At 44.5% G+C, this 24,728-nt stretch overlaps 2 protein-coding genes across 3 annotated transcripts in view; one reads left to right on the plus strand and one right to left on the minus strand.

Moving 5' to 3' along the window:
* PRICKLE2 (prickle planar cell polarity protein 2) overlaps positions 1–24,728 on the plus strand; it is a 259,811-nt gene that overhangs the window by 124,211 nt on the left and 110,872 nt on the right. The window contains exon 1 of one of the 2 annotated variants that reach the window (XM_079959800.1): positions 24,131–24,527. The exons of the other annotated variant lie outside the window; for it this stretch is intronic. The gene's annotated coding sequence lies outside the window, so the exon portion shown is untranslated. Of the gene's footprint in view, positions 1–24,130; positions 24,528–24,728 lie in introns of those variants that run through there. 2 annotated transcript variants of the gene reach the window in all.
* LOC307208953 (uncharacterized protein C3orf49) overlaps positions 1–24,728 on the minus strand; it is a 330,680-nt gene that overhangs the window by 9,363 nt on the left and 296,589 nt on the right. The gene's annotated exons all lie outside the window — the stretch shown is intronic.

Raw genomic sequence — 24,728 nt, forward strand, 5'->3', positions numbered from 1 at the left:
TGCTTAACCTCCAGGCTAAGACAGCTGCAAAGTGCTCCATGTGAGGTTGCCCTTGATCTGCTCACCCCTGGATGCCTTTGGAATGAGGGTCTCAGACAGCCACTTGCAAAGCAGATTATGGGTGTTTCCTTTTACATAACCCATGCGCTGCTCTGTTTGTATTTTCAGGCCACTTTTCCCATCCCAAAGGCCTCTTAAGTTGCTTGAATTTTTTTTAAAAAACCAACAACACAAACATAAAATCCAAAATCAAAACCATCAACAACACAGCGCAGAGCAACCTGTACGCTTAAACATACAACGGAAAAGCAGAGCAGCAAAAAATCCTTCCAGACCAAAGATCTGAAAGAAAATTAAAACAGTCTTTTCAGTTTAAAAGTCTAATAAACAGTAGTGGGGTGGGGCATACAAATCTCATAGGGCGACAGTGTTCCCCAGAATGGGTGCTGCTACTGGAAAGGCCCTGCATTGTCCCATGTGACTGCATCTCTGATTATGACAGAACACAAAGCAAGGTTGTATGCATGCACGCACCTTTGCCACGTTTCTGTAAAAAGCTCTCCCAGGCAACCATGTGAATATCAGTGTGAATGCAAGAATTGAAGGATTTTCACAGAGTGTCTCTTTCTCTCCTCTCTCCCCCCCCCCCCGGGGTCATGCACAGTTCCTCTTGTCGTGCTGCTCAATCGCTCAATAAGAGAAAATGGAAATTTGGGTTTTCGTTGAACTGACGTTTGCTCCAGTTTAGCACTAAAGAGCAGGTTTTTCCTAGGAAAGAGGTGCATACCTCCCAATATTTCTCCGATGAAAACAGGGACGTACTGTGCCATTATTATTATTATTATTATTATTATTATTATACCCTGCCCATCTGACTGGGTTGCCCCAGGCACTATGGGCAGCTTCCAACATATATAAATACATTAAAAAATTAAAAATGTTTAAAAATACCCCTCTACTGGGCAGGCTTCAGGTGTCTTCTAAAGGTTGTACAGTTACTTACCTCCCTGGCTCAGGGATCGCACAACTCCATACCTTCCAACATTTCTCCGATGAAAATAGGGGCGTCCTAAGGAGATGCAAGACATTCAAATCAGAAACCAGGACAGCTTCTGTAAATCTGGGACTGACCCTGGAAAATAGGGACACTTGGAGGATCTGGAAGGAGAGCAAGGGAAAACCACTCAAGCCCCTTTTTTCTACCCACAGGGTAAGCAGAAGGGTGGGCGACCTCATCTGCTGCCCCAATGCATCCTATGTGAAAGCAAAGTGTTAACAGTCCTTTTCTCTACTCCTCTCCCTTCTCCAGCAGCGATCAGATTTCTTTCAAAGATTTCAGAAATGGAGCAGATATTTTTGGGTGACGGGTGGATTATAAACACTTTTAATAAATAATACAACACAATATTTTTTTTTTAAAAAAAAGAAAGCATGAGAGAGAGAAATTACATTTGGACAAGAAGCTTGTAAAACACAGCTGATGCATTTCGCAGCAAAGAATCATGCTTTTGAGGTGGTAAAATGTCTCTGCTTCCAGACTAGGCCACTTCAGAAATTAAACATCGAATTGGCCCATTCTTTCTCTCTCACGCGCACATTTGAGAAATACCCTTGTCTTTCTAGATAGCATGGGATCATAGTTAAAGGGCATACAGCTTGAGGAAACATTATATATAATATGACATTTCTCAGGGCATAGTGTTACTGACCCAAAACACTCTTTCTAACATGTTTGACGCCAAACCTTTCCGTTGCAGCCCTGACCCAGACAATGGTAGGTAGTTGGGAACTTTGGCTACAAATTAAAGATTCTTGAACTGGTGCCAGGATCCCATGTTAAAAGGATCTTTCAAGGGTAGTTAATTTCACTGTAAATACATTTTCTGTTTTGTGTAAATTAAAAATTAATCTGAGTAACTGATCAAAGGGTGAGATCTTTGGGGGGAAAATACACTGCAAGATAAGCCCAAAGATTAATGAATTTCCTTCATAGCCTACTTTTGGGTAAATGCTTTATTGGTCATGGAGTGGCCCCAAGACAAATATTTAATTAGAAATATACAGAGCTGGGTTTATTTAACTTCAATTGGGATACACTGCTTTAACTAGACTTTGGGAGATGCTATGAACAAGATCCCATCTTCCTTCTAAGAAGGGCCTATTATGAAGCTTAAACAACCCCTCATTGTTCTAATAATGTTGGAAGCCTGACTTAAATGTACAAACAAATGCAAAATAAGGAAAGGCAGGAGGTCAGCAGTATAGCTGAAGGCTAAGAAAAGGACTTATTATGTGAAAACATTGTTTGTAGCTATGAGTACGTTGCCAGTGTGGAGTGACTTGACTGACAGATTGTTAAATTGTCCAGTTGTGCCAAACCAAATCCATGATCTTGAAGATTGGATTGCATTTAGAAGCTGCTGACATTGCTTGGCACGTCATGGCAGGCCAGTGATGGAATTACTGACGCTAATGTCCTCTAGTCAGCGCTGGCTCCGGGTCTGAAGGCACCATTTACAAAATAGCTCCCTCTTCTGTCAGTGGGACTCTGGTTTTGTCATCTGCTGTTGGATCTTCCTACCAAAGTAACACCTGGTTCCTGAGCTTTGTCAATTTCCCACAGTGCTTCAATGTTTTCTAGGGCACTGTGGGAAATCCAAAATGGTGGCTCAACCCATTTGATGGATGCTGCTTGGAGTGACAAGCCAACTTTTCCTTTTTTTCTGAGGGGGACCCAACAGCTGTCAAGGATGCGAGGTATGAACACTGGTCCTGCCTCTAGCAACACTTTCTTCCCCTTGCAATAGAACTGAAAAATAAAACTTGATTGCTTAATATTATATGGAAATAAGAGCCTTTGTGTTCTGGTGTGACATTATAGGGTTGTGTGCTGTATATGGAATCCATGGAGTTCCTCTCTCCTGATGCTGATACAATAATTCAGGACCCCCTTCAGATATTGCCACTTTGGAAAGAAGTTCTTATGCTTCCTATTGTTCTCTGCCAGACAGAGGGCTTACCTACACTTACCTTTCATTTGCTCTTCCCAGGCAAGCTCCGCCCTTTTTGGCTCCATGTCTGAGCACCTTTTCTTTGTTATGTAGCTTTCCCTGCAAGAACCCACTCTTTAAAGCTGAATCGGAGCAAACAGCAATCCATGGAAAATCCAAAATGATATTTGCTAAAGAGCAGGAGCGCTAAAGAGCAGGTTTTCATGGGAAAGCTCTGGGGCAACAACACCACCACCACCACCACCACAAACACACTTGAACTTTAAAGTGCAGAGCCATGCCTGGAAAGAGCAGGGGAAGAGGTAAATGTGGATATGCCCACAATCAGTATAGTCAAAAGACACAGTTAAAACTTCTATGAAGTATACATAGGATATCCTTTAGTACATATTTAGTAGACTCCAAACATGTTAGACATGCTCTTAATGTCATCATCTGCTATAGCATAGAAGGGCCAGTCTTTTTTGAAGAACATCATGAGATGTTCCTGCTTCATATTCTGTGTTCATGAACCACAAGCTGAACTTCTGTCTATAAGCTTTAGAATTTCAAGTCTGGGGACTGATTATACAATGCAACAATCACTTACGGACATCAGGAACTTGCCTGTAGAAAGTTGTTATTGGGCATTTCTTTTTAAAATGACCACGTTTAAATGGCAAGAACTGGAGTCTCTCTTGGACGAAAATTGTTAGGTTCCCCCCGCCACCTTAAAATAAAAATAAAAAGTGGTCATTTCTGCAGAGGGCTAAAAAAAAAAAAAGAGTAAAGAGTTGGAATGAATTGGAACACCCCCTAAGCTGCCTATTTGATGTGGGTTGATCCATTCAGTGCCCTTATAAATTAAAATTACCAACTCCCACTAGCCCCTGTGTAAAGTCCTAGATTAGGATGGTGCTCAGCAGTTTAGCACTCAAGACACTTTTACAACACCGGCCTGCGTTAATGCAATCGGTATTTTACAACAGCGTGAGCTCGTTTGGTGTGGGTGGTTCCTGGAGTAGGTGCTCATTGACCCTTCTAGCGATTTTCTTTGCAAGATGGCTGGTGACCAGGTATGGAAGCATTACTCATGCTGTTAATTGTTGAGCAGCTTTATTAATCAAAAGGTATAGAGAGAGAAGGCTGGTGTCGTAGGAATCCTGGGTAGTTACGGGCTCAGTCATACAATTGCAGTGATTGCCTAAAGCCTCATTTGCGATGATGGCAAGAAGTTGGCAATCACTACTCTGCAGTCTGAGAACCAGGGCTATGTTGCAAGCTGAGCTTTGCCTTCCCCGACCTCCCATAGAAAATGATTTATGTCATTGCTACTCAACATATACCTGGTTTCCTGGAAATAACTCTTTGTGTACAAAGGTTCTGTGGTATTAGGTGGTCACATGGAGAACTTTCCCATGGCTGAGAGGAGATGGCGTCATCCTCAAATACTGTATTTCTTCAGTTGTGTGTGTTGTCCAGGGAGAATACAATAGGAGCCAAGGTCCCTTCAGCCCTCCCCCCAAAAATATCTGAGGGGGCTGGTCTCCCCAAAGTTGATGGGCATTGCCATTCAACTGGTGTGTGTGCATCAGCTGGGCGGGGTATAAATGATAAAATTATTGTTATAATCAGTTATATGGGGCAGGGCTTACCTCCCCCCTCCCCCCATTTTTTATTCAAGTTGGCACTTCTGCAAGGAAGGCGACCTTGGAACAAGGCACATTGGCCTGAGTTCCATAGTGGAAGAAAGGGGGGTGGGAAATATAAATGTAAAAAGTTAAACAAGGAATAAATGATAGATAAACATGGGTTGGGAACATGGTGCCCAGGGGTGTCAATGTGCCAAGCAGTACCTCCTGAAGGGCCCATTAAAGGTCTCAGTAGGTTTCCCCTCAAAAACCCACAACACAGGATAGGTTGTATTAGGGTTGCCATATTTCAAGGCGCAAAAAGTTGCTGAGCTTTTTTTTTGGGGGGGGGAGTAGATGAGCTTTTTTGGTTCTGAACACACCATTGGTAGGGAAGGGGCATGTCTGCACCATTTTTTTGTACCTGCCTCTTTTCCTGCTCTTTTTGATGTGGCAGTCATTATATCACCCCCTCCCCAAGTCAGCCATTTTGTGACTGGCACCCACAGCTCTCTCTATTAAATGTGCCCACTGGTGACCCAACATTGATCTAGATCCCTGTTCTGCCTTCAAATGCAAGCTTAGTTTGTCAAAGAGCCATCCGTAACTCACACTTCAGTACTCTTTGCACCGCTGCGTCATGTTTCACACTTAAGAGCCATGATTGCACATTAAGAATCGGTGACATCGGCCGCAACCTTGTACAGAAACCTCACCTGAGGAATCCATTAAGCCCGCGGCAGCAATTACAGCAACAGGAGAAATGGATGTATCTTTCCACAAGGTCAGGCACTAACCAGCACATAAATGTTAAAAGTTTTGCTTCTAAGCACTGGAGCTTTAAGTTTCACCTCTCTCCCATCTCCTGTGTGGCTTTGATTTTGGAGCGGGGGGGGGGGGGGGAGAGACAACACACCGAGTTCCATTCTCTTGTGCACCAAAGACCCTGGAGAATATGGGCTGCTTTGAATGAATCAGGTACTTGATCCTTGTAAAAAGTATTCATGGCCTGCCCAAACTCTCCCATTATTCTCACAAAGAAAGACATGTAGTGAGGCAAAGATGAAAAGGAGGGGGGGGGGGAAACGGGTCAGAGAATCCTCCTCTTCTTAGTCATCTTTTCCTCCTCTTGAATCTTTTAGAAGCTTTCTTTAGGGTCCAATAATAATTTTTCAGTAACCTGAATGTTAATGAGCATTGAATTAGGTGGCTTTTAAAATAGGGATTAGAGAAATACTTGGAGGGCTACATACATTGGCTGCATATGTTTTACCTCCACTTATCCACGAGTCTTTGGCTAAGAGGGGAGGATGGAAATATTTCAACAAATAAATAGGCAGATCTGCTTCTGAAGGAGGCTAGAAGTCAGGGGTGGTCATTGGACTCCAGTTGCCATCAGCCCCCGGACTTCATGGTCAGGGATGATGGGAGTTAGGAGTCCAACAGCATTTGGAAGATGCTGGTGTAGTGGTTAAGAGCGGTGGCCTTGTAATCTGGTGAACCGGGTTCGCTTCCCCATTCCTTCACATGCAGCTGCTGGGTGACCTTGGGCTAGCCACACTTCTTTGAAGTCTCTCAGCCCCACTCACCTCACAGAGTGTTTGTTATGGGGGAGGAAGGGAAAGGAGAATGTTAGCCGCTTTGAGACTCCTTAAAGGGAGTGAAAGGCGGGATATCAAATCCAAACTCCTCCTCCTCCTCCTCCTCCTTCTACATTAGCTATCCCTGATTTATGGTATTTCTATATGTGGAGGTAACAGAGGCAGAAGGGGAAAAATGCTTTTGCATATGGTAAACAAATTTTAAAAATCTCTGCTGGAGGTCAGTTGGGGAGAAGGGGAAGCTCTGAAGTATCAGCCGCAAGCCCTCCTGCAGAAGCATCCCATAATTGTCATCGTTTTGCAGGTTTAGGCCTCTTGCTTTCTTTTCTTTTCCATTTGGGGCGTTTTAACATTAAGGGTCTATTGCTGCAAATTACCTAGCCTACATTTATTCTGGAAGGTATGCAAAAGCAGCTGGAATTGTTGTTGTTGTTTTTTGCCTTGAAGTGGCACAGTGTTCTCTCTGCCTTCCTGAGGAGTGCAGCAAGTAGGTCGCTATTGTTTTCTTTGGGGGGGGTGGGTTCTTGCGCCTTGTCTCTCCAAAGCCCTTTTTGCTGATTCCTGGGCTGTGAGGGAACATTTGGACAGGCTGTGGTTTCACTTGATCTAATGGGAATCCACTGAGCAAGTGTCAAGTACTCAGTTCACGAGCTGTCACTTAAAGCGCTGTTTACGGAGCTTCTAGAAACTGTGCGGTCAGCTCTTTGCCGAAGAATCCTATGACCAGAGAGAGCATCCTTTCTCTGTGATGTTGTCATGACCAGCTCCATCTGTCTCCATAAAGGATGTTCACTAAATAATTCAGCAAGGCAACTTGATATGCCATCCATCTCCCTTATTACCCCAGTGACCTGATGATAAGGCTCTGCTTGTTGTTGTAACTGCTCGGCGATGTCACATAAGCTGCTACAGTCTGAAAAATAAACACAGCAATGCAATCTGGTCCATCCCCCCCCCCATCGCCCAGTAAGGGTTGCTGGATCACAGAGTTTGATGTGAATTTGCAGGGCTTTAGCTTCTTTCTCAGATAAAGAAGTGCCATCTTAAGATACAGGGGTTGGCTGTTGTTCCTCAAGGCTCAACGCTCTGTATCCTCACTGTTCTAAAGAATCAGACTTGTATAAAGCAGATGTATCCTGTGTCAGCCTTGGGGTTGGGATGCCAAATCAACTGGCAACTTTGCCCCTTTGTGGCGAGACCCTTTGCAGATAATATCAGATGCTTCAAAGGATGGTATTTGTGATAGCTTGAATTGCTGGAACCGACCGAGTTGGTAAAGCAAATCTATTTATTTATTTAGATTTATTTATTAAATTTATTTTGGAACTTCACAAACATATGCGTACACACCCCTCAGCTTAATGAAAGTACAAAACCTGAAATACACTGCATTGCATTCATCAGGGGTGTCCAGTAAGATGCCCTACAGAGATCGTTGGGCATCCACAAACAGCATGGTGAATGGTTACGTTTGACGAGAGCTGTAATCCAGTAACATCTGGAGAGCATCGTGTTGGCGTAGATCAAGAACGGACAATGCCTGTGTTCTCAAGGATTCCTCTGTTTCCTTGCCAGTTGCGGACTGGGAGCAGGAAGTGTACTTTGGCATGCAAACAGACCCCCTCATGAGTAGTCAGGCTCCATAACTACCATGGTGCCTTCAAACAGTGAGAGCTTCACACTTGAAAAGCATAACTGCTTCGATAGAGTGTGGCTATTGCATAGAAAATTCAAACGAGAAATGTGAAATTAAAACATGGGGTGCCTCTGTTTCTTACAACTCTCACTCATCACTATGAGTGAATGTGTGAGCAACTATTTTACCATCTCTTGGTTAAAACTGGGTCGGATTGCCAGGAATTAGATAAAGTAGAATCTAACCGCTTGGGAACTGCCAGTTGCCCATTCATTCCCTAGCGTTAGATTGTAACTGATGTCCATTCCAAATGTTTGTGAATGCACCTCTTGGATTTCTGATTTTAGCTTCCTGGTTTCTTTTCTTACTAGAAAAGCTCATCTCTTGAGTTTTAACAGCATCCATCTTTCTGGCTGTGAAAGTCATTAGAGCAACCTTTGTGAAGTGTGTTCCCCTGGCTCACCCTACACCTTGTCTCTTAATGAAACACCCTCTTAAAGTGTGCAGCACACGGCAGCCCTGAGGAATGAAGGTTGCCCTCCGGAGTTAGTTGAGCCGAGCCGAGCCGCCTGCAGGAGAAAGAGGAATTAATATATACAAGGGATCCGAAACAGTCCAGTAGACACTTCTCTTGACGAAGTTGAGATCTGTAGTAAGGAACCCATTGGAACATAGGAAGTTGCCATTGGTCTGTCTAGCTCACTATTCTACACTGACCTCTCAGGTGGGCACCATTGGCATTGTAAGAAAACAAGGGGGGCATTCATAGTGAGTTGCGGCACCACTTTTTTCTAGAAAAATAGCGTTGATGATGACTGTCTTCAAATTGGGCTGTCATGTAGAAAATGGAGCAAATTTGTTCTCTCTTGCACTGATGCGTTTCCAATTACAAGGAAAAGGATTTGGACTAAATGTTAGGCAGAACTTCCTGATGGCATAATCTGTTCAACAGTGAACTGCCTTGGCTAGTGACTGAGTCTTTAATTGGAGGTTTCTAAGTAGATGCTGGATGGTCACCTATTAGGGATACTGTAGAAGTACACATCTTGCACCAACAGACAATTGGGCCAGGTGACCTTTAAGGTCCCTTCCTGCTCTGTGGGTTGTATTTGATGTGCTGCCGCCAAATTGCTGATGGGGACAGATGTAACTCCAGTGATCCAAAGCTTGCACTGGCTGCCCAGTCTCAATGTTCTTGCATGAATTCACAATGTTCTTAACAACTTGGGTCCATGATATCTCAGGAACTGTCTAATCCCTTATATCCCTGCCTTTGTTTCCAGCATTCCATATAGTTCAGCTTTCTCGAATTCTGTTTAGTGTTCTTTCTGTATTTCTGATGTCCTGCAATCTCCTCATTTCTAAAGACCATTTGCGTCCTAGTGGCGGGTCAGGAGTTATCAAGCAAATAAATGTAGCTTTTAAGGATGGAAAATTCCTCATCTGGAGACCCTGAAATAAGAGGAATTAATTTTGAAAAATTGATTCGGCATCCAGGTACAAATATATTATCTGAAATATTTAGAACACAGGTTCTAAATATAATGCAGGTTTAGAATATCACTGCCAGCCAGAATGAGAAAAGGACTGTAAAACTTCTAGGACAGGGGTCAGCAAAGTTTTTCAGCAGGGGGCCAGTCCACTGTCCCTCAGACCTTGTGGAGGGCTGGACACCTTCTACTCATGTAAAAACATGCTGATTCCCGGACATCTGTGGACTGGATTTAGAAGGCGATTGGGCTGGATCTGGCACTCGGGCCTTAGTTTGCTTACCCATGCTCTAGGAAATATCTCCTGAAATTTGGTCTTCGAAGTCAATTTACCGCGAGCTCAACATTATCGGTATAGAAATGACAACGCAAAGGCATTTAACACCTCAGATATTAAATGAGATGTAGAAAGTTGGAAATGGCAACTGTTTGTACTGAGCCAAAAACAGAGCAGACTTCTTCCACGTATGGTGGACAAAATTCATGTATTTTGGGAAATTATGTCCAAGCAATACCGTCTTTTAATAACATTAATGTACCTGTGGAGCCTCTTGTTTTGCGTTCTCTGTTTCATACCAGATGGGTAGTCTTTAGAAGGAAGGAAACATGAGGTAGCATTGAATATGTGGTCGTCATTGGAAACATAAGCAGATACCTTTGAAATTAGGAGGATGGGTGGCGGAAGGCAGGGTACTCTTTTATTGGTAAGTTGACTGCATTCTGTAAACCTCCCAATGTATTTGATTAGGAACATAGGAAGTGGCCTTATGCAGAGTCAGACCATGGGTCCATCTACCTCAGTATTATCTACACTGACCGGCAGCAGGTCTCTAGGGTTTCAGGCAGGGGCCATTCCCAGCTGTACCTGGAGATGCCAGGGCCTTCTGCATGCAGAGCAGATGTTCCACCACTGAGCCACAGCTCTTCCTCACTGTGCTAAAGCAATGCGGAGTCTAGTAATTGTGTATCTTGAAGCACACAGCCGTAAATCAATTGAATGGTTGCCCAAATAAGGGTTAATTCTCTGCCCGTTGTAAATCGCTCCTGATGGCCACTGCCATTATATGTCTCATATAATGTTCCTCCAAGACGTATGACATATGTAGTGTTATAGCACTACAGTGGTACCTCAGGTTAAGTACTTAATTCGTTCTGGAGGTCTGTACTTAACCTGAAACTGTTCTTAATCTGAAGCACCACTTTAGCTAATGGGGCATCCTGCTGCCGCCGATTTCTGTTCTTATCCTGAAGCAAAGTTCTTAACCTGAAGCACTATTTCTGGGCTAGCAGAGTGTGTAACCTGAAGTGTATGTAACCTGAAGCGTATGTAACCCGAGGTACCACTGTACTTGGAAGAATTTGTGGGCAGTAACTGCCTTCTTCCTTATAGACTTTTGCAGATGTTAAAGTGAGCAGAGGGGCTCCTCTTCGTAGCTCCACTCTTCCTCGAAAGTTTAGGGGTGTGTGGCCTGAGGGCAGGCCCGGCTCACCCATGAGGTGGGGTGAAGCAGCTGCCTCAGGTGGTGGAAATACCCGAGCCAGCATTCCCTCAAGTTGTGGAACTCCCTCCTCACAGAGGTGTGCCTGACACCTTTGCAATATATCTTTAATCATAAGCTGAAGATGCATCTCTTTATCCTGACCTTTGACTGTACACACACACACACACTTTAATATTGTATTTTTACATTGTTACGACCCACCTTGGCCCTTATGGAAGAAATCTAATTAATCATAATACACTGGAGCCTCCTTCCCGTCACCAACTTCTTTTTCTTTATCAATGTCCCTCTCATGCAAAGCAAAGCAGTAAAAAAGTGACGAGGCAAACACATGTTCCCAGCAGTAGATAGCCCCTCAAGAGTTGTATTCTGGCCAACACACAAACACATACACACGTTCTTATATTCCAGAGGAAACTCCCTCAGTAACATCCATGGTAACAATCGGCATTTTGATATCATTTGCTAAGTGTATTTACCTGATAACAATTTCAGACCATTTGCTTTGAATTCTGTATGGGCAACACAATCCGCATTTAAGCAGAAAATGATATAGGAATGGGACAACTACGATGGTAGGCAGTGATAAGGAACGGGTGCCATCTTGTGACACCAGCACAATCTGTTGTTCCCTGACAATCCGTTCAGTTGCCCGGCTCATAAAGATTGTTACAAGAGGACAGGCCCTGTGGTTTCATGGTACAGTGGTACCTCTTTGTGAACGCCTCTGATTGCGCACGCCGTGGGTTACGAGCTCCGGTAATCCAGAAGTAGCCGTTCCCGGCTGCAAACTTTGCTGTGGGATGCGAGAGAAAATTGCGTGCCAGAGGCGCGCGTGCAGCAGGAAGCGCACTTTCGCTAATGGTGCCTCATGTTACGAGCAGTTTCCGGTTACGAACGGACCTCCAGAACGGATTCCATTTGTAGCCAGAAGTACCACTGTGCCCAGTGTGTGTTTAAATGGTAGCTAAAAATCCTTGGAACCTTTTACACAATTATTTGTCCCATTAGCAACATGAGTATTCTGCAGACAGACCTAGAAGTGTTGCGGAAAAGAAAATAGGCCTCAGAAGATACCTTTGACAGGTTGTGAGGCTTGACTCTGAGCTCTAAATCAGTTCAAGCTGTAAGAACACAAGCCTCAGAAACGCTCTGGTTCCAGTCTCTGAAGGTAAACTGGATGACAGCTGCACCATGCCACTTTTTCTCTGGGCAGCGAAATCTGTTTTGCGCAGGTAGTTTTCCACTGAAGGTTGTTATCTGCTAAAGAGGGAATTCCCCCGCTTCTTTAACAAGTTCTCCAAGGACACATTCCCTAGGTTTGGCTGTGGAGAATCCACTGTCTCTCCTTACCTGCAGCGATACCGGCCTGCCTTCAGCTCACTTTGCAATTGAAATGTCAACCCTAATTTTGTGAGGGAAAATGGATGGAAATGTTGGTGTTTAAAAAAAATGCTTTATTGACTAAATCCCAAAGGATTTATTAGTCTTCTGCGCCAGAAACAACGAGGTCTTGTGGCACCTTCAAGAACAGATTGATCATGGCATCAGCTTTGGTAGACCATAGTCAATTTCTCTGTTTCTGTTAACTGGTGTCCCACTGCCAAGATGACTGTGTCATCAAGAATTGTTTTGTGAATTATAATGACATGGAATGCAGAAAAAATACAGATGGTGATAATTAGGTACTCCTCAATGTCTACTTAATTTCTCCCACATCTCACTTTTTGCAGTTCTTTCCCCCAATGCATATATGAACCTGCAACTCAGGATAACAATTCATGCATCTGGCAAAGTGGACTGTAGTCTACGGTAGTTTGTGCCATAATAAATACATTAGTCTTTAAGGTACCACAAGCCTCTTTGTTGCTATTGAATAAAATTACTCAAATCAGATACTTTATATGAAATATTCCCCTTCAAAAAGCCACAGCGCAGCCAGCAGTTGAGAGAGTCACTCGTTACATACAGTTCATTCCATTTTGGTAGCCTAAGAAATTGTTCTCCGGTGCAAAGGCAGGACTAGAACCAAATAGCTGGAAGCAGATTATATCTAAACATCAGAAGAACATGTCCAATAGCAAGAGCTACTTGGCAGTAGAACAGACCATCTTGTTTATTTATTCCTTGAGGAGCTCAAGGTGGGGCAAACGATTCCCCCCTCTTTCTATTTTATCTTCACAACAACCTTGTGAGGTAGATGAGGCTGAGAGATGGTGATTGGCCCAAGGTCACCCAGGGAGCTTTGCGGCCAAGTAAAGATTTGAATTCCTGTCTCCCAGGCCCTAATCCAGCCCTTTAAACACTGCACCACACTGGCTGTCCCCTTGGGAGGTGATGGACCATCCTTCTTTGTAGGCATATAAGCAGATGCTGGACAGCCCTCTGTTAGGGCTCATGCAGTTGTACCTGCATTACAGATCCTGTCTTGAGCAGGAGGCTGGACTAGATGACTTCCATAGCCCTTTCCGTTTCTGTGGCTCTGTGCACGCACTATGTTGTTGTTTAGTCGTTTAGTCATGTCTGACTCTTCGTGACCCCATGGACCAGAGCACGCCAGGCACTCCTGTCTTCCACTGCCTCCCACAGTTTGGTCAAACTCATGTTGGTAGCTTTGAGAACACTGTCCAACCATCTCGTCCTCTGTTATCCCCTTCTCCTTGTGCCCTCCATCTTTCCCAACATCAGGGTCTTTTCCAGGGAGTCTTCTCTTCTCATGATGTGGCCAAAGTATTGGAACCTCAGCTTCAGGATCTATCCTTCCAGTGAGCACTCAGGGCTGATTTCCTTAAGAATGGATACGTTTGATCTTCTTGCAGTCCATGGGACTCTCAAGAGTCTCCTCCAGCACCATAATTCAAAAGCATCAATTCTTCGGCAATCAGCCTTCTTTATGGTCCAGCTCTCACTTCCATACATCACTACTGGGAAAACCATAGCTTTAACTATACGAACCTTTGTTGGCAAGGTGATGTCTCTGCTTTTTAAGAAGCGCATACTTTCCCTCGAAATAATTCCGGGCACTAGTTTAAGCCTTACAGTGATACAGTTCCTAGCAACCCTCAGCAAAGCACAGTGCCCAAAATGGTCTGAGGGGGAGGATGTGTTTCAAATCTACTTTAAAGGCATAGTGTGTATGCAACCCAAGTTCCTATGAAGTGAGACAAGCTAAGGAAGATACATGAAGGGTTGCCTTGGAGACAAAGCAAATGCACTTGAGGAGAATCACTAGGCAATTATCCATATGTGTTCTCTCCTCCCTCTTTCCTCTTCTTTCAAATTAGATCAGACCAAAGGTTCACCCCACGCTTCGGCATCCTGCTTCCCACAACAGACAACCCTATGGATCTGAGAAGCCCTTATGCAGGGTTTGAAGTCCATAGTCCTCCATGTTGCTTCTGGTGTCTAACAGCTCTGAACATGGAGCCAATCATGACTGAAAACCATTGATAGCCCACTCCTCCATGAATTTGTCTAATCCCCTTTTAAGGAACTAAAGGAAGCTCAGTGATAGCTCAGGTGGTAGAGCACGAGACTGTTAATCTTAAGGTCATGGGTTCAAGCCCCAAAAGATTCCTGCACTGCAGGGGTTTGGAGTAGATGTCCCCTTGTGGTCCTTTCCAATTCTGTGAATCTGTGGGTCAGTCCATTGGTCCATCTAGCTCCAGCACTGCATGCACTGACTAGCAGTGGCTCTCCAGGGTTCCGGACAGGGGACATTCTCAGCTTTACCTCTAAATGCCAGGGTTTGAAGCTGGGATCCTTTGCATGCAGAACACCTGCTTTATCACAAGGCTGAAGGCATAAGGTACTGCCCATCACATCTTGTGGCTGCAGTTCTATGAAGTAAATTGCAGGCTGTGTGAAGATGTTATTTTGTCTGTCCTGAATCTTCCATCAGTCGTTTTCATGGGGTGACCCTGAATTATAGTAGTAGTAGAAGAAGAAGTAGTGTGTGTGTGTGTGTGTGTGTGTGTGTGTGTGTGAGAGAGAGAGAGAGAGAGAGAATATTAATATCTACCCACTTCCTACATATGAGGCATAATTTTATAAACCTCTGCCATATCCCCTTTAGTTGCCTTTTGTACTGAATCAAAAAGCCCCAAATGCAGAAATAGACTTTAGACTGATGTGAGTCCTCCCTCTGCATTTGCTGTACATCAGGGATGGGGAAGCAGTGCTCCACCCCCAATGTTATAGGGCTTCCATCAGCCCCAACAAGAATTGTCAGGGCTGATGGAAGCTGTGGTCCAGCACCTGCTGGAGGGTCACAGGTTCCCCTTCCCCGCTGTAAACAACTGAGATGATGCTCAGCTTCTATGTCAGCTGTTGGCCTTTTCCCCAGTTGGTTCAGATCACCCAGCATCTGCCCTTGGATTTAGGAATACCTTAAACAAATAAATAGCTGCATCTGCTGGCTGGCTGTTCTTCATGAATTTGTCTCATGATTTTGTGAACCCTGTAATCTATTCTGGCTTTCAATGCGTATTTCCTAATGAGCTCCAGAGTCTAAGTTCTTGTGTTATGAAAAAATCAAATAATTGCTTCCTGTTCCTCCCCCTCACCCAGTGCAACTCATGACCTTACGTAACTCTGTGGTTGTTACACGCCAGTAATTCCTTTCCAGCGTTACGGAGCTCTAAACTGCTGTAGAGAACTTGATTCATACCCTTTCCCTGTTCGCTATTTTTTGCTTCTTTTTCTTGTTTGCCTTTTCTTGTTTGTTCTCTGTTTCTATTTTCTTCATTGCTTTCTGGCCCTTGCCTGGTAGCTCCTAGTGATGTGGGACTGGCTACAGATGCAAGCAGACAATCAAACAAGCCAGCGTTGAAGTGAAATGGCTGAGCAAACTCCGCGTGCCAAATTCAGAATCTGAATATTTAAAAATGGAGAACGTGAAATTCGGAATCTGAAATACTCCTGAGTCTGAAATTCATCAGTATCCGAACATGATTGGCAGATTTTCAATACGGACACTTTCCTCTATCAAAACCTGAAATTCACCCCCCCAAAACTGAAAATGCATGAATCTGAATTTGGGTGGCAAATTTGCTTGCCCTGTAGCAAGAACAAAACAAAACACATACACACTCCATAATGACCCAAACCAATCAATGTGTACAACTGAAGTTGGTTGGAAACTGAGAACTTTTTCTGCTCCCACTTGTTGCTGAATGCCTTCCTTATTCTGTGCTGCCCATTCAGATCCAACACCATAATTTAACACTATCCACATCCATTTATAATATGAACATTTCATCAATTGGCCCATTTTCATGGCTTGGCAATACAGAGAAGTCCCTTGCATTTACTTGGCTGTTTAAAAGTAGTCCTGACAAGAAGTTGTCCTATCAAATGGCTGTTAGCCATTGTCTGAGGCGATGCCTGTGGTTTCAGCAATGTTTCCAAGGAAAATTGTTGCACTAAACAAGTTATATTTGTTTCTGTTTTGAATTATGATTTTGAAAAACCTAAAGTCCTTGTTTGCTTTTGCCTGGTTGAGTTTGGGTCCATTTCCTCCATACTTTAATTAATGTACGCTGAGTTGACTATAAAATACTTCATTTTGGGGTTTTGGCAGGCAGGCTTAGCAAGGATGTATCAAAATTCTTGTGCTATGTCCAGATTAAGCACGACAGCCTGGGTTTCTAAAGCAGTCTCCTTTCCCCGACAGACTGCAATGAAGAAAGCCAGGATTCATGCAAAGACATGTATGTGTGAGAGTGTGGGTTTGTGCAATAGAGGAATAATTACAAATTATTATTACTTTATGGGGTGCAGTTCACCTCCCATTGAACCCCTGCATTTTAAAGAGACTGCCACGCAACATTTGCATGGCAGTTTGATTAGTAATAGTTGTTTACAGTCTTTGTCCTCACAGTACCCCATGTCAGTGGTGAAATCCCGTGGTGTTAACCTGTAGTCATGGCTAGCCAGTTTTGGACCTAAATTTCTGGAGCCCTGAAGCTTGAACTACCATGGGGGCCCCTTGGCCCCTTCCCAACCAGCACCGAGGTCTGGGTAATCACTGTTATCTTCAGTGGGGCTGCTCCATGACAGATCACCATACCTTTATAACATCTGTGCTACTGACTATCAAACTTTGGGATTGTTGACATGTTTACAAATATATATATATATCAATCAGTTTGAGCAGTGCCACTCAAATTAGGTCTGCTAGACCCCAAAATTTGAAGCAATAGGGACTAAAGTTGCTTCTGGGGGCCCCCTCTGGGATTAGGCGCCCTGAAGCTTCATCAGTTTCATAGTAGATCTGCCTCTTCATTGCACCTCTGAAATTATACCCTGTGCTTAGCAAGTAAGTTCTAGCCTACTTGCCAAACAACGACCCATTCCAGAATCCAACTCCAACTTGATGCAAGCACCTAGTTAAACCTACATTAGCACAATCAGATCCCACTAGATCCTGCATAAATGGGTCCTTTCTGGCCCCACTGCTCCCCCCCTCCTTTCTCCTTTCTCCCATGCACACCCACTGATCACATTGTGCTTTCCTTGGCAACAGCTGCTCTGGCACTCAGAGCAGGGTTGGGTTTGCTCCAGCTGCCTTTATAGACATTTGCCAGATTCTGCAGTTTTAAGACTCGTTTTGTGGGTTTCATGGCTGCTGTTGTATCAGACCATAGGATTAGGGCCACCCAGCTGGGCTATCACCTGACTTACCAGATCTCCCTTGCCACACAACTCAGACCTTCCAAGTGTCCCTATTTTCCAGGGACAGTCCCGGATTTCTGATTTGACCCCAGAATTCCCCACTTTTCCTTAGGATGTCCCTATTTTCATTGGACAAATATTGGGGGGCATGGAGTTATGCATCACCCCCTCCCCCCGAGCCAAGGAGATAAGGAACTATACAACCTTTAGAAGACACCTGTTTTTAAATGTTTAATGTTTTATTATGTTTTTCTATATGCCGGAAGCTGTCCAGAGTGGCTGGAGCAACCTAATCAGATGGGTGGGGTATAAATTAATTTTTTTTTGTTGTTGTACATCCCTATTTTCATCAGAGAAGTATGACAACTATCCCCTCTGCCTCCAATCAAGCAACATCATCAGCCAGTGAACAAATACTATATGTGAATATGTTTTAAATATTAATATGCAAATTAAAGAAGGGATAAATGGAAATGAGAGCCAGTGTGGTGTAGTAGTTAAGAGCAGTAGTCTCGTAATCTGGGGAACCGGGTTCGCGTCTCCGCTCCTCCACATGCAGCTGCTGGGTGACCTTGGGCCAGTCACACTTCTTTGAAGTCTCTCAGCCCCACTCACCTCACAGAGTGTTTGTTGTGGGGGAGGAAGGGAAAGGAGAATGTTAGCCGCTTTGAGACTCCTGAAGGGGAGTGAAAGGCGGGATATCAAATCCAAACTCTTCTTCTTCTTCTTCTTCAGCAACCTGACCACCATCTAAACATGGACAGCTATAAAGACTGATTGGCTAGTTCTTTGCAAGCTTGTGATTCTGGAGCGGACATGTCAATGGAAAATCCCGTTTATATTTACTACAGGCAAAAAGCAATTCCAAACCCAAACAAGGCCTTATTGGGTTGCCTGTTAATGTTATAGTCCAGAATTTTGGCAGATGTGCTTAACTTCCCTTCCACTGGCTTTAGAAAAAGTTCTGCTGAATAACATCACCTGAAGATTTGGCCCTGCGCCTTCTAGGCTTAAGGTTGTGGTCATAAACACACAGCTAGGGAGAAAATCTCCTAGTGGAACTTCCTTCTGAATAAACAGAAACGGGATTGCACTGTAAATCCATATAATCTTTTCTCATCGTGGCATCAGAAACTTTTATCATAGCTCAATATTGAACGTTTTGATGATGAATTTTTCACTATGTAGTTTTATAACGCCTTGTGGTTTACAAAAGAAGAAAAAGAAGAAAAGGATTAAGTATTTATTAGTCTTCCACCACTGTCTACTGAGTGTATTTGTCCAGGGTTTGTGATATGAACCCATGTAGGCAACACAGCCAGATGGGCAGGGAATAATAATAATAATAATAATAATAATAATAATAATAATGGCTGGTGTTATAATTTGGCCAACCTGGCAGCCATTTAGGGTGCAGACCTCAGAGGGGCACAGTACTGACTCTTGAGAAGCACCACTTTATATGGATTAGTTTTTGTTACATTTTATAAATTTCTGATAATCTTTTATTTTATTTTATATTTTGAAGAGTTCTCGCAGCTTACATACACTCAGCAATGTTGCAAAAGAGACTGGTTGGCTTGGCAACTATATCAACTGAAGATGCCCAAGCACCAGCACATAGAATCACAGAAACATGAGACTCGTAGAGATGGAATGCATCACAAAGGTCATCTATAGTCCATTCCCCTGCAATGCAGGAATCTTCCAGCCAACGTGAGACTTGAATCCAGGACCCTGAGATTAAGAGTCTCATTCTCTGCTGAATGAGCTACAAAGGCAGGAATGAACTGGTGACAAAGCTTGCAAAGGGAAAAGGCATGCAAAGTGAGATTTTGATATGTCTGACATTGAAACAATTCAGAGACTTAAATTTTAACATCCCAATTCACAAGATTATTCGAAATGATTTGGTGCTAAAACATTTTTCTTCCGTATTTGAGAAAGACTGTTGTATTATTTACTATTGCGATTTAAAACAAATTTAGCAGCTTTCATTATTTTCTACAAGGCATCTGTTTTTGAAAACTGAAGTTAGCAAATCTTTTTTTGGGGGGGAGGGGGGAGTTCAAACAGTTAGGCTTGCCTAGGGCTTAAAATGCATGTAGGTCAACCCTTAAAAAATCAGCATCCCCAAATTTCCAGGGCTAGTTTATGAAAAAGGTAATGAACGTAGCTGCGAGCAAGCAAAACGCCACAGTAACGGCTATCCCACAGCACAGCATATTTTCTGGCTTCTGACCTGACTGGCTTCTGAAGGCCAGAGAGGAATAAATAATGGAGAAGGAAATTGTACTCAGTGTCCTTGGAATTTGAAAATTTATGTGGAGAAAGTCCATTTCTTCTCAAATGTTGGAATCTTCTGTGGGCTTTGCTAAACTGGAGCCTGTTTTCCCAACGTTTCGCGGAGTCCAGCTCAGAGATGGGCGTTCAGCTGGCCTGTTCTTTCTCCTTGCCGTTTTGGAGGAGGACGCTTAACCGTTCCAGCCTGCAGGGTACAATGCTGTTGCCTGCTGAGCCGCCATCTGCCTTAGGTTTCCCTGCCTATCACAGCGGGTGTCTCCTTGGCGCTTTGGCCGGCATGCTGGTAGCTGCCTCTGTGGCACCGTAAGGGGGGCAGCCGACTGTTGTTTCCCCCTAGTCAGCACTCAAGCCACACCATTAGCTGGTTCTCCTTTCTGCCATTTCTTCCCACTGGGAACATTTAGCAAACCTTTTATAGGAGCATTGGTTTCCATACTTCAATTTAACAAGGACCAGCAATGTGATGATGTCTGTCCTGCCCTGGCTTCCAAACCCAGCGTTCATTTTCAAAGTCCTTGATGCCATTGCTGAGAAATCCTGAACTGGAGCCCTAAACTGTTGCACATGATAATCTCCATACTGCCTATAGCAGTTCTGTGATATATTTGTTGCTGGTGCAAACTAACAAGGTTAGCAACTGTGGCACAAAACCAGGGAGTTTTGAGGCTGCCCATACTCTGGTCAGACCTCACCTGGAGTACTGTGTCCAGTTCTGGGCACCACAGTTCAAGAAGGACACTGACAAACTAGAACGTGTCCAGAGGAGGACCCAAATAATTACCGCCCAGTCAGTCTGACATCAATACCAGGGAAGATTCTGGAGCAGATCATTAAGCAAACAGTCTGTGAGCACCTAGAAAGGAATGCTGTGATCACCAATAGTCAGCATGGATTTCTGAAAAATAAGTCATGTCAGACTAACCTGATCTTGTTTTTTGACAGAATTACAAACCTGGTAGATGAAGGGAATGCAGTGGATGTAGCCTACCTTGATTTCAGCAAGGCATTTGACAAGGTGCCCCATGATATTCTTGTAAAGAAGCTGGTAAAATGCGGTCTTGACTATGCTACCACTCAGTGGATTTGTAACTGGCTGAATGACCGAACACAAAGGGTGCTCATCAATGGTTCCTCTTCATCCTGGAGAAGAGTGACTAGTGGGGTGCCACAGGGTTCTGTCTTGGGCCCAGTCTTATTCAACATCTTTATCAACGACTTGGATGATGGACTCAAGGGCATTCTGATCAAATTTGCAGATGACACCAAACTGGGAGGGGTGGCTAACACCCCAGAGGACAGGATCACATTTCAAAACGACCTTGACAGATTAGAGAACTGGGCCAAAACAAACAAGATGAATTTTAATAGGGAGAAATGTAAAGTATTGCACTTGGGCAAAAAAATGAGAGGCACAAATACAAGATGGGTGACACCTGGCTTGAGAGCAGTACATGTGAAAAGGATCTAGGAGTCTTGGTTGACCACAAACTTGACATGAGCCAACAGTGTGACGCGGCAGCTAAAAAAGCCAATGCAATTCTGGGCTGCATCAATAGGAGTATTGCATCTAGATCAAGGGAAGTAATAGTGCCACTGTATTCTGCTCTGGTCAGACCTCACCTGGAGTACTGTGTCCAGTTCTGGGCACCACAGTTCAAGAAGGACACTGACAAACTGGAACATGTCCAGAGGAGGGCAACCAAAATGGTCAAAGGCCTGGAAACGATGCCTTATGAAGAACGGCTAAGGGAGCTGGGCATGTTTAGCCTGGAGAAGAGGAGGTTAAGGGGTGATATGATAGCCATGTTCAAATATAGAAAAGGATGTCACATAGAGGAGGGAGAAAGGTTGTTTTCTGCTGCTCCAGAGAAGCGGACACGGAGCAATGGTTCCAAACTACAAGAAAAAAGATTCCACCTAAACATTAGGAAGAACTTCCTGACAGTAAGAGCTGTTCGACAGTGGAATTTGCTGCCAAGGAGTGTGGTGGAGTCTCCTTCTTTGGAGGTCTTTAAGCAGAGGCTTGACAACCATATGTCAGGAGTGCTCTGATGGTGTTTCCTGCTTGGCAGGGGGTTGGACTCGATGGCCCTTGTGGTCTCTTCCAACTCTATGATTCTATGATTCTATGATTCTATTCTATACTCAGAGGCCTACCTACTGTAGGCTCCAGCGTACCCTTGGCAAGGAGACATATCAGATTCTCTGAAGCTGGGAGAGTATGTGGACCAGAAACTCAAAACGTTTGCTTTTCGTCACATTTTGTGGCCCGCCAGTGTTCTACTCCTCCTCCCCTCCTCCTCCTCCATTGGTCTACCTGTTTGCCTGCTTTCCTGCCTCCCTTGGCTCACTGCTTTCCCTTTTGCCTCCTTCCTCCTTGGCTTCTCTTTTCCTCCTCCTTCAACTCTCACCCAAGTTCTCCCTTTTTCTTCCCTCTGAGCCCCACTGAACACTCTGCTCAGAACTGGGATGCAAGATGACCTTAACAGATTGGAAAACCGGGCCCAACCTAACAAAATGAATTTCAATAGGGACAGATGTAAGGTTCCACACTTAGGCAGGAAAAACCAGCTGCATAGATACAAGATGGGGGGGCACCTGGCTTGCATCCTAATGGACCACAAGCTTAACACAAGTCAGCAGTGTGATGCAGCAGCAAAAAAAAGTGAATGTGACTCTAGGCTGCATCAACAGAAGTATAGTGCCCCAATAAAGGGAAGTAATAGTACTATTCTATTCTGCCTTAGTCAGACCACACTGATACTACCATGTCCAGTCCTGGGCACCACATTTTAAGAAGGGTATTGACAAGCTGGAATGTGTGCAGAGGAGGGCAACCAAGATGACCAAGGGTCTGGAAACTAAGCCATATGAGGAACTGTTGAAGGAGCTGGGTAGGTTGGGTATGGAGACTGAGAGGAGATATGATAGCTATCTTCAAATATCTTAAGGGCTGTCACATGGAAGATGGAGCAAGCTTGTTTTTTCCTGTTCTGGAGGGTAGGACTAGGACTTGAATCAGTGGATTCAAGTTACAACATAGGAGATTCTCACTAAACATCTGGAAGAACTTCCTAAACGCAAGAGCTGTCCAACAGTGGAATGGACTCCCTCTGGAGGTTGTGGACTCTCCTTCCTTGGAAGTGTTTAAGCAAAGGTCGGATGGCCATGTCTCTTGGATGCTTTAGCTCAGATTCCCGTTGGACTAGATGACCCTTGGGTTACCTTCCAAGTCTATAATTCTATGTTAAATACATTTAATAAAAATGAGAGTAATATACAAGTGCTTGGGAAGTTGTCATCTGGGCATGTTCTCTGTGGCTAAGGGATCGAAAGGTATTTGTGAATTTGGTCAGTAAGTACTGTCCAACTGAAACCATACCCAGACTTTTGCTCTAAGTTGGCCTGCTTCTGGTGAGTTCCCACCCATGTTGGCCACACAGGTGAAACACCTGACCTTGGATTTGAACACCTGTAGGCAGGAAAGGATTCCAGGCAGGCCAATGTTTAGGCTGCAGGAGGGCAGATGGAGGGCTCCATTTATTCCCCAAGCCTAGGAGTGGATTGCTACTGGGCAAACTGGCAAATAACTGGAAACAGTGGCTTGGCTTAGACAAGGCGAGGTGGGCTCAGCGTCCAACACTCTCGCCGTTTATGTACGGGCTTGTTCATGTGCAGAGATAAAACCGTGTCGTTTTTGCTGGTGGAGAGAGAACTGGGCAACTCCCATAACTTATGATGCACATGGTTTTTTAAAAAAAGATCTTCTTCTTCTTGGCCGTGCAAAAAGAGCAGGGGAAGTGAGACGGCGTATTGATTTGCAGAGAGCAGCCTGTTTTGCATATAGATCTAAATCCCAGGCGCTGGCCGGCGGGCCATTCGCTGAACTGTCCAGATGTAGCGCCTTTGACTTGCTGACATCACCGCCTCATTAGCATGCAGGAGAGGCGAGCACTGCAACAGCGAAGCCTCCCAGCCCGGCGAGCCAGCGAATGCGCCGCGATGGGGCTGCGCGGAGCAAACTGAAGCTCTCTCCGGCTCCGAGAGGGAGGCGGGACTGCGGATTGGATGCAGGCTCCGCTGTCTCCCAGGGTCACTCAGTAAACCCGGAGTTGGGGCTCCGCTGGAGTCACTTGGCCGGCTGCAAGGGAGGAGATGGACTGACAGGGTGAAAGGAAGGAAGGAAGGAAGGAAGGTGGGAGGAAGAGAAGGGGAGAGAAAGGGAGAGAATCCCTTGGCCAAGCTGGAATTCCGAGGAAGGCAACGTTAAGCCTATGCAAACGCACAGCAGAAATCGCACTTTTCCTCTGCTAATGGTTTGCACAGCAGGTTTTTTCCTTGCAAGCCACCCTATGTGTTTATGTGCGTGCGTGTCTCCTGGAAGGATTTGACCAGAGAGAGAGAGAAGTCTGCTGCTGCTGCTGCTCATTTCAAGAAATCCTCCCACCACTAGCCTATCAACAGTGCTATTGGGTTTTTCTCCCCCACCCCGCTTTGCAAAAACAGAAAACAAGATACTTCACCATGCTGCAGTGTTCCCTGGGCTTTTGCAAGCAAACGTGCACCAAAGGAAAGTAAACTAAAAGCAAGACCCCGCCCAGCGGAGGGGGGGGGGGTTGGAGGGGCTTGGTGGATTTAAAATTCAAAATCAAAAAAACAAAACTTGCCGAAATCTGGACTTGGAGGCGGCCGGAGCAGGTAAGCGATGATGCTTTGTGGTTTACGTCTCTGTAGTGTATATAATAACATAGTGAACCGTATAGCTGTGGATGCGGCCAGCTGTAATGTAATTCTGAAACACACTTTAGCGGGATGGCTTTGCGCGTCCGTCTGCATTTCTCTGCCTTGGGAGTCAGGGCTGCTGTTCACTGAAATAGTTAATTGCTAGCCTGGGCATTT

This window comes from Podarcis cretensis (assembly GCF_951804945.1).
Source record: "Podarcis cretensis genome assembly, chromosome: 2".
In the NCBI taxonomy this organism is placed as follows: Eukaryota; Metazoa; Chordata; class Lepidosauria; order Squamata; family Lacertidae; genus Podarcis; species Podarcis cretensis.